Source organism: Balaenoptera physalus (assembly GCF_965194825.1).
Source record: "Balaenoptera physalus genome assembly, chromosome: 20".
NCBI lineage: Eukaryota > Metazoa > Chordata > Mammalia > Artiodactyla > Balaenopteridae > Balaenoptera > Balaenoptera physalus.
In genome coordinates this window covers 7,301,839-7,312,298 of record NC_138901.1, presented here as the reverse complement: position 1 = coordinate 7,312,298, position 10,460 = coordinate 7,301,839, and the positions used below count along the sequence as shown (strand labels likewise).

At 44.7% G+C, this 10,460-nt stretch overlaps 1 long non-coding RNA gene across 1 annotated transcript; it reads right to left on the bottom strand.

Moving 5' to 3' along the window:
* Positions 1-1,780: 1,780 nt before the first annotated feature.
* LOC309651035 lies at positions 1,781-9,891 on the bottom strand. The gene is made up of 2 exons (XR_014257896.1): positions 3,086-9,891; positions 1,781-3,041 (listed from the first exon to the last, which is right to left on the bottom strand). It is a non-coding gene; the product is annotated as an uncharacterized lncRNA (long non-coding RNA).
* Between the last annotated feature and the right edge of the window lie 569 nt (positions 9,892-10,460).

Genomic DNA, 10,460 nt, shown 5'->3' with positions numbered 1-10,460 from the left:
CAGGACATTTTTCATCTTCCCAAACGGAAACTCTCCCCTCCCCCTCCCCTCAGTCTCTGGTAAGCACTATTCAATATTTTTAAATATTCATATTTGTAAATGTTTATAAATATTCATTATATTTTTTTACAGCCCCCTAGCATATTCTTTTTTTTTTCTTTTTCTTTTGGCAGCTCTGTGTGAGGCTTGCAGGATCTTAGGGACCAGGGATTGAGCCTGGGCCACGGAAGCGAAAGTGCTGAGTTAGCCACTGGACCATCAGGGAACTCCCCGCTAGCAGATTCTAACGTAAGGTCAGAATTGAGAACCGTGCACAGACAATCCATTCAGTCCCCTGTCTTTCAGGCCCTTGGCTTCCCTCCTGATTTCCAGCCATCTTTCCCTCCACCCCACCTCAGCCACCCATTGCCAGGGTCAGACCCTACAGCCTGTCATCACTACCAGCCACGGCTGACCATCCCCATTTCGAGTGTCCCATTGTCTCAGCCCCATCTTCTATCTTCCCAGCTCCTTTTTACTCTCGTTTCCTCTCCCCAACAATCCTTTGGCTCCAGGGAAGCTTTAATCTATTCACCCTACTGCTTCTACACACACGCACACACACGCAAACACACTCTCACACTTATTTCTCCCTTTCTTCTCTTTTTCCTTTTTCTTTTTTCATTATGGTTAAATATACATATGTAACATAAATTTACTGTTTTAACCATTTATAAGTGTACAATGCAGTGTGCAACCATCATCACCATCCGTAAGGTAAGATAAGAACTTTCTTATCTCTCCAAACTGAAACTCAGTCCCCAACAAATACTCACTTCCCTTCCCCCTTTCTTTTGTGCCTGGTTTAGACTCCAAGACCCATCACTGTATCTGCTGCCTTGCATGCACCCTCCACCCCCCGACCCCGCCCCTCTTTGGTGGTGTTGGCCTGGCAAATCCCAAACGGGCACAACCAGGCTCTTCATCTGCCCTGTGTCTGCAACCAGGCAGCTGAATGTAACTTGTTAAAAGCAGGCAACCAGGCTGAGTGGCCTCTTTTCAATTTACACTCACAAATCTGAGTGGGACCTTAGCACCACCTGCAGTGTTACCCAAATTGGCTTGATCCCCCCCAGTCCAAAAGTTCAATTTCATACCTTCTGATCAAAACAAACCTCCTGCACTCTTTCCCCCATCCCCCACCTCAGGTGTCAACCCCTTGCATTTAACTGAGAGAACAGAAGCCATCAGTATAGAAAGACTGCATCTGCCCACCACCCCTGCCATCCACCCACCTACATCTGTCTTCACTTATGCTGCTACTCGTCCATGAAAATGGACGAATTGCAAGGACTTTGTTCCTCAATTCCCTTCTCTCTCCTGTATCCTGAAGTTTCCCTCTCTACTAGATAATTCCCTTCAGCACACAAAGCATGCCCTAATAGGTCCTATATTTAAAATCTCTTCCTTGGCCATCCAAATCTCACTCTTTTTTAAAAATTTTATTTTAGGGGCTTCCCTGGTGGCGCAGTGGTTGAGAATCTGCCTGCCAATGCAGGCGACACGGGTTGGAGCCCTGGTCCGGGAAGATCCCACATGCCGCGGAGCAACTGGGCCCGTGAGCCAGAACTACTGAGCCTGCACGTCTGGAGTCTGTGCTCCGCAACAAGAGAGGCCCTGATAGTGAGAGTCCCGTGCACCGCAATGAAGAGTGGCCCCCGCTCACCGCAACTAGAGAAAGCCCTCGCACCGAAACAAAGACCCAACACAGCTAAAAATAAATAAATTAATTAATTTTAAAAAAAAATTTATTTTATCGAAGTATAGTTGATTTACAATGTTGTGTTAATTTCTGCTGTACAGCAAAGTGATTCAGTTATACATATATATACATTCTTTTTCATATTCTTTTCTTTTTCTTTCTTTTTTTTTGTCTGCATTGGGTCTTCGTTGCTGTGCGCGGGCTTTCTCTAGCTGCGGCGAGCGGGGGCTACTCTACGTGGCAGTGTGCAGGCTTCTCATTGCAGCGGCTTCTCTTGTTGCGGAGCACGGGCTCTAGGCGAGTGGGCTTCAGTAGTTGTGGCATGCGGGCTCAGTAGTTGTGGCACACGGCCTTAGTTGCTCCAGGACATGTGGGATCTTCCTGGACCAAGGTTTGAACCCATGTCCCCTGCATTGGCAGGTGGATTCTTAACCACTGCGCCACCAGGAAAGTCCCCATATTCTTTCCCATAATGGTTTATCGCAGGATATTGAATATAGTTCCCTGTGCTATACAGTAGGACCTTGTTGTTTATCCACCCTATATATAATAGTTTGCATCTGCTAACCCCAATCTCCCAATCCTTCCCTCCCCCTCTCCCCTCCCCCTTGGCAACCACAAATCTGTTCTCTATGTCTGTGAGTCTGTTTCTGTTTCATAGATAAGTTCATTTATGTCCTATTTTAGATTCCACATATAAGTGATATTATATGGTATTTGTCTTTCTCTGACTTACTTCACTTAGTATAATAATCTCTAGGTCCATTTTTTTTTTGACTAATATCTACTATTTATTGGACAATTTGCAAAGCACTGTGCTACACATCACATACATTATTTCAACTGTTTCTCATGGAAGCCCTATGAGGTAGGTATTGTATCCACATCTTACAGAGAACACAACACAAATGCAAATGGCATTATTTCATTCCTTTCTATGGCTGAGTAGTATTCCATTGTATATATGTACCACATCTTCTTTATCTGTTCATCTGTCAATGGACATTTAGGTTGTTTCCATGTTCTGGCTATTGTGAATAGTGCTGCTATGAACATAGGGGTGCATGTGTCTTTTTGAATTATATTGTTTTGTCTGGATATGTAATCCCATAAGTGGGATTGCTGGATCATATGGCAACTCTATTTTTAGGTTTTTTCTTTTTTTTTCTGGCCATGCCCTGTGGCATGTGGGATCTTAGTTCCCTGACCAGGGATCGAACCCGGGCTCCCTGCATTGGAAGCGGGGAGTCTTAACTACTGGGCCTCCAGCGAAGTCCCTATTTTTAGTTTTTTGAGCAACCTCCATACTGTTCTCCATACTGTTCTCTTAGTTTTTTGAGGAACCTCCATACTGTTCTCCATAGTGGCTGCACGAATTTACATTCCCACCAACAGTGTAGGAGGGTTCCCCAAATCCTACTCTTTGCTCTGTTTTATAGCAAAACTCTTACAAAGAATTATCTGTACTTACTGCCTGCACTTCCTTACATTCCTTACTTCTCTTTCCCCCCAATTCTTTCTCTAATCTCCTCCATCAGACTCTCACCCGACCAGCTATTGAGACTGTTCTTGTCAATATCACCTACAATCTCCATCTCTCTAAATTCAGTGGTTGACTCAGTTTTCACCTTGCCCATCCTCTAGCAACATTGGACACAGCTGACTATCCCCTCCTTATGGAAACACTTAATTTCGCCATCCGGACATAGTCATAATATCTACCACGTCTTATTATTGTAGGGACTAAATAACGTACATAAAGCCCTTAGACTTTTCCTGGCCCCAAATTAGTGCTCAGTACCTGCCAGCTAGTCTTAAATATAATATTTTCATCTTTCATGGGAGGATGGGTTCATGTAATACTTGTCTAATTAAAACTTAGTTTGTAAAAAAAAAAAAAAAAAAAATTAGGGAGTTCACTCGTGGTCCAGTGGTTAAGAATCAGCCTTCCAATGCAGGGGAGGTGGCTTCGATCCCTGGTCGGGGAATTAAGATCCCACGTGCCATGGGGTAACTAAGCCTGCGCGCCACAACAAAGAGCCCATGTGCCACAATGAAAAATCCCACGTGTCACAACTAAGACCTGACACAACCAAAAATAAATAAATAAATAAATAAATTTTTTTTTTAAAGAAAAAATTAAAAAGCAAAAGGACATCAGAGACTCAAATAATTTTTTTTAAATGGGAAATTTTAAGGGAGAAGGAGAGGGAGAGTCTCATATGCAGAATATCTAATTTTAAAAAAATATATAATAAAACCAATATTGGAGAAACTTCCTAGTATTAAAATCGCTAATGCTTCTTTCTCGCAGGCATAGGAACAGTGGGGACATTTCCACCCTTTGGATACATCACTTGCAATCTAGCTCAGGCCAAAATGGAATTGACTTCATCTCCTTAATGAACAGAATGTATTCTAATGAAAGAGCCACATGGAAAGTGAAACAGAAGGAATGGAGAAGGGCCACCCTCCTTGAACTTGACTCTGACATTGCTACAGAGAGCTGTCAGGATCAGAGTCCATTTGCTTATCCGGGCTTTTATTTTTTAATTTATTTACAATGTGGTGCTAAGAAGTGCCACCCACCCAGACCTCGACCACACCAATGGGCTTTACTGGCATTTCTCAGCCACAGGCAGCTTAAGACCCAGGGGAGTACACTGGGGAAAGAGTCCCAAGTTCTCTCCTGCCCGTAGCAACTCACATCCTGATTCCTGTAATCAAGGATACATTGGGAAGATCCCAGAATCCCCATGACTCAATTATTCAGTAAGTATTGTCCCTCAAAGCCTGGTCCAAAGACGACCAGCCTAAGAATTACCTGCAGCTGCTTATTTAAAATGCATATTTCTGAGCCCTTCCCAGACCTAATGAGTTGAATATCTCTGGGTCACTGGAGCTTGCATTTTAAACAGGTCTCCAGGCGATTCTCTTGTGCATTAAAATGTGAGCACTGCTACATTAGAGAAGAATTGTTGGCCCTTTTCTGCATTTTAAAAACTCGCTATTTGGTCTAGGGGGGGCCTCAACTTGGTTCTACCTATTAGAATGCCAGCTACTCTTCAAGACAACTCAGATACTACATCCTCTATGAAGCCTTCCTGGACTCCCTATCCCCAAGTTCTCTCTCCTGGACTCCCTTCACCCCGAGTCCAGTGCTCCGAAAGCACTTGTTATGCGGTATTGCATTATTTGGAGTCAGGCTTTATCACCACTGGAGTTTATAAAGTTCTTAGGGACACTGACTTGTAAAAACTCATTTTTCTACCCATCCACCATTGTCCCTAGTTCCCAATCTTGCACACAGTGTTCAATAAAAATTAGTCACATAAATGAATATTGTTTGGTAAAACTGATTTGGCCAATGACCAAAGAGAAAAGAGGAGTGACGGCCGAGAGTGTGGAAGGAAGGAGACAGATAAGAAAGAAATTAGAGAATTATAGCTGGTTACTATACTATGACTGTCAATGCCTAAGAAAAGTGGAGAGTGAGCGATATTTTAAGAAAAGATAGGATGTTTTGGCATAAATGTCTCAGCAATAACCGAGGAAGTGCTCCCCAACAGGCATGCCTCTTCGTTTGTCTTTTCTCTTTCCTTCCTCTTTCCTTCTTTCCCTTCCCCTGTTCCTTTTTCTAGCATTTCTCAACTACTTTCTCTCCCTTGTTTCCATTTACCTTCTTTTTTAAAAAAAATTTTTATGAGAACGTAATTGATTTTCAATGTTATGTTAGTTTCAGGTGTCTCCATTTACCTTCTTTAAAACTCCTTCTATCCTTCTACCATACCTTAAGCCAGCCTGTCATTTGGTTGCTAAACATTAATTACGAGGTGTCGACTGAAAAAAATGCACAACCTAAAGTGAAGAATTATGTTTTATTCAGCGGACATTCTGAGGACTTCAAGCCCAGGAGATAGGACTCTCAGATCACTCTGAGGGAAGGGGGGCGAGCCAGGATATATAGGAGTTTTTGCAACAAAGACCAGGTTGTTAGAACATCAAAAGATTACTGTTAATTAAAGAAAACCAGATATCGCAAGTTAAGGAATTTAGCACTTTTCTATATATGGGAAGAAGCAAGAGTCTGGGCTCACTGAAATCATTCCTTTGAAATGCACCTCGGCTATCTGGGGCCAGTCTCCGGCTTTTCTCCATCCTGAACCCCCTCGGGGTGTACAGCTGGGGGTGACGGCAGTACCTGAGGGCTTGGCAGTGGGCAGCCTGTTTGTCTCCATCCTGAGTTCCCTCAGGGCTCACCACTGGGGCAGCTATAATGTGATGGCTTGATGGCTGCAACATCCTTTGTTTACTGATACGGCAGGCAATATATTTCATCCACACAGGCATTAGACTAGGTGTGAGGAGCCAAGAAAACAAAACATGGTCCCTGTCCTTGAGGAACTTGTGGTCTAAAGGGGAGAAGGACAAGTAAGCAGATGGCTCACATATGGTCTTAACGAAAACAGGAATGATGGAGTTGCCAAGGGTGCTATGAGAACACATTGGAGGGACCAGAGCATCACGGCAGGCTTCCTGGTGGAGGTGGCACTGCATTGAGATTTGGAGGACAGACAGGAGCCAGGCGATGGCAGGGAAGACAGGGAGAGGACGCATTCTAGCCCAAAGGGGCAGTATGCACAAAAACTTGGAGGTAAGAGAATTGTACAGTCATTCAGGAAGCTGCAAGTCATCCAGAAGAGTAGCTGAGGGCTTGGCAGTAGAAGAGTTGAAAGGGCTGAGGCTGGAGTTGCTGGCAGGGGCCAGCCACGAGGGCCATATGGGGCATGCTAAGGGCCTCCTCTGTGACCCCCTGATTTGATTTGTATTTCAGAGAGCCCACTCTGGCTGCATTGTAGTGACTTGGAAGGGGGCAGGATGATCGGTGAGCCCCCCAGGAAGGATGGTGGTGTGTTGGACCAGGTCAGGTGATGGAAACGGAGTCAGGAGGTAGAGGAAGGGAAGTCACAGGACTTGGTGTCCCGTTGGTAGGCTCAGCATCAGAGGCCACCCTCAGAGCTTGAGAGGTGTGCTAGAGCAGAGGAGATTCTAAGATAAGAACTTCCAAGATCAATTGAGCAGGTGGGAGTAGAATTTCAATGACCAATTTTGGTTGTCACTGGCTGTCTGGTTCTTTCCCACTAAAGAAAAACTCAGAACAGTGGGCTCAGAGGAGGTGCCTGAGATGGGCTTTCAAGGTTCAGTCAATGCCAGGGCAGTGTCCAGTTCTGACCGGCAGGTGGCATCACCACAACTCACAGAAAGCAAAGTGAGAAACCCTTTCCGACGACTCAAAATAACCGCAAACCCCAACCGAAAAAAGAGCCGTTTTGGTGATTAATTTCTGCATTCCAAAGCGACTGATGTGGCCAATTTGTAATTAGCAAGTTTTGCTACAGTTGCAACAGCTTTTCATACCAGGGAGTGGCTTGCACCTCACAATTTGCCTCTTGCTCCGATTTCTTTTTGCTATTTAACACGCATTCTAAATATTACTGCTTCTAGTGTGGATTTTTTTCTCTTCATGGAATGATCTTGGGAAGCATTCTCTCAAGTTTCTGAGTCTGTGTCTGCATAGAGGAGTTTTTAATCGAAGAGACAATGTAACAGATGTTGAAGTTTTTTTTTTTTTTTTAAGTCATCCCCAATCGCTTCATTTCAACACGATTATTTTTACTTTTAAATGTTCCCTTCCAAATCTGGTCCATAGGCATATATTTTTACATAGACATACTCAGAGTCTGTTTTATCAATTTTGAAAGGAAGCGCATCATTTTTTTTCTTTTCCCTTAGGTATCTAGTCTCTTCTGAGATCTCACCCACTTCCTTAGCTTCAAATATCACATTCGCACAGAAGGGCAGCCACAGCTTTATCTCTAGTCAACCTCCGGTATTTATTCATCCATCCCTCCATCCATCCATTAATTCACTCCAGGCACTGTGCTGGGGGCTGGGAATACAAATGTGAGAAGGTGTGGTCCTGTTTGGGAGCTTGTAGAGCATTTGGTGGTGGATGGGGAAGGGGGGAGAGTGAACAAACCATTATGCAGCAGTGAGATTGGAGGTCCAGTGGGAATTTTGAGGAAGAAACCTTAAAACTGACTTGGGGGCCTAAAGAAGGGGGAGAAGACCAACTGAGCAGAGGAAACTGAATGTGCAAAGATACAGACACTCAAAAGATCATGGCACCTTCCGGAAACCACAGTGGTTTAGTATTGGTGGAGTGTGTGTTGGCCAGAGACCGAGAGAGTGGGGCTGGCAGGCAGCGGCCAGATCCATGAGGGTCTTGCACAGATCTTAGGACATTATCTTGTAGATGATAAATAGCTTCGTTCCAATTGATTTTTCACTCTGCAGCTAGAGGGTGAATGTATTTTATAGATGAAAAGCTGACCACAGCCCACCCCTGCTTCAGTATCTCATAGAATCAAGTGGCAAGCGGGATCTTAGTTCCCCAACCAGGGATCAAGCCTGTGGAAGCGCGGAGTCCTAACCACTGGACACCAGGGAAGTACCTCACATCCCTAGTTTTTAGCAGCACTGGAAAGGCCCAGCATGCCCCTCTCCAAATGCTTCACCCATGTGCCACATTCCTCATCCCAGCTGTAAATGGCTTCTGGAGTTCTCTCTTACTGTCTGGCCTTTGCACATGCTGTACCCTCTCCTGGAATACTCTTTTCCTCTCAGGCTAACAGAGTCTCAGTTGAAACCTCCCTCCTCAGTCTTCCCTGATCCTGGACTAGGTCAGGTCCCCTGCTGTGTGCTCCCAAAGCTGCCATTCCTGAGAGTGTTATATTCTCAGCGGTATGTCTTCCCCTTCAGACTGCGAGCTCTGTGACAGGTTATCCTGCTGTTTCCAGAGTAGATGCTCAGCTAATATTGTGGAGAGGAAGAATGAATGCATTGAGCTTTTGGACAGTGTACTGGATATTTCTACCTGCATGTCTCCCAGAATGATGAACTCTACATTTCCCAGACTGCGGCATCATCATCTTCTTACCTGTCCCTTCCCTGTACATGCCCTGCCCCACCACTTCCTGTCCAGTCAGCTCCTCCCCCTCTTTAAAAAAAAAAAATTATTTATTTATTTGGCTGCGCTGGGTCTTAGTTGCGACATGCAGGATCTTTAGCTGCGGCATGCGAACTCTTAGTTGCAGCATGTGGGATCTAATTCCCTGTTGAGGGATTGAACTGGGCCCCCTGCACTGGGAGCATGGAGTCTTAGCCACTGGACTACCAGGGAAGTCTCAGCTCCGCCTTTTGACTGGCAAATGTGTCTGCTGTTCTCTCCACTCAAAACAAAGAACTGCAACTTTTCCCTCACTTCCTTCCCCTCTGTGCTCAGCAGCTAAGTCCTTCCCTTTCATTTCTTTTTTTTTCTGGCCACCATTCTAGAACAAAATATCAAAGTGGGGGAAAAATATGGGTTTTAGAATAAGACAGGCCTAGGCTCAAATCTCAGATCTACTATATTTGGGTTTCCTTGGGTAAGTTTCTAACCTCTTTAAACCTCAATTTCCCAGTCTGTAAAATGGGGATATTATCCACTGTAGAAACACTATGACTTTAGTATACATCGGGTGGTGAATAGATGGTCCTCTTGTTATTTTCACCTCATGTCAGGTATCTCTTGCTCAAAAACCTTCAGAGGTTGTTACTCGTCAATGAAGCCTAAACTGTACATCTTGGCCTTGCCTCTCATTATTCCTCCCCCTAAATCCTAAACTCTGGCCAATCTGACATATTGGCTGACTCCATCCCTCTTTCCTCTCTGCTTTCATGTTGGCAGTTCAAACACCAAGTCCTCCCTGATTACCTGAGCACCAAGTAACTGACTCCCTCCTCTGCAGTCCTGTATGTAGTTCAATGGCACTTAGGGCCAACTGTTTTGCCTTGCAGACTAGGCAACTCTCCTCTAGATGACAAACTGCTGAAAGCAGAGGCTTTGTTGGGTTCATCTATCACCCTGCATAGTGCCTTACATGAAGCTGATGTGAAAGAACAATTCATTCTCCTTATTTCAATGGGCTTGTTTTCTCTATAGAATCAGATGTTTGGTTATTCTCACGTCTAGCTATTTTGTTGGCTTCCAGGAAGCACCTTACCATTAGATGCTCTGTTCTCTCCTTTAACTGCAAAGAGCTTTTGGAACTGAAAAATAAAGAGTTACTCCTACAAGCCTCATCTTCTGCCACTCCCCGGTTACGAATCGAACTACTTAGCATTGCACGGAACACGACTCTCACATCTCGGTTCCTTTGTACGTGCGTGACGTTCCCTTCACCTGGAATGCTCTTACCCCTGCTTCTCTGGCGAACTCCTACACATCCTCCAAGACTCGGCTCAGACGTCACCACAATCACCTTCTCTGGGTAGGCTTTTCTGAGATGGGCAGAGTAGCGCCCCCCCCCCCCCAACTTTTTAGCTTCCTCAGCACTCTCCAAATAATTCTAAAGGACTTAGGGCATAATTTGTTTACTTTTCTTCCACTCTTCTAGAGTGTAGAATCTAGACCCTGAATTCTTTGAGGGCCGGGATTTCTGTTCGTCGTTGTACCTTCTACGCTTAGCATGTATTAGGCGCTTGATTCAATCTATGAGCGACTATGTTAATTCATCTAATACTGCAGAGTTTGTTTGGACCAGATTCTCAAATATTTCAAGACCTGGTCCTCTATTTGGAGTGCTTCACGCTGGAGGGAGATTCTCCCTCCAACCCC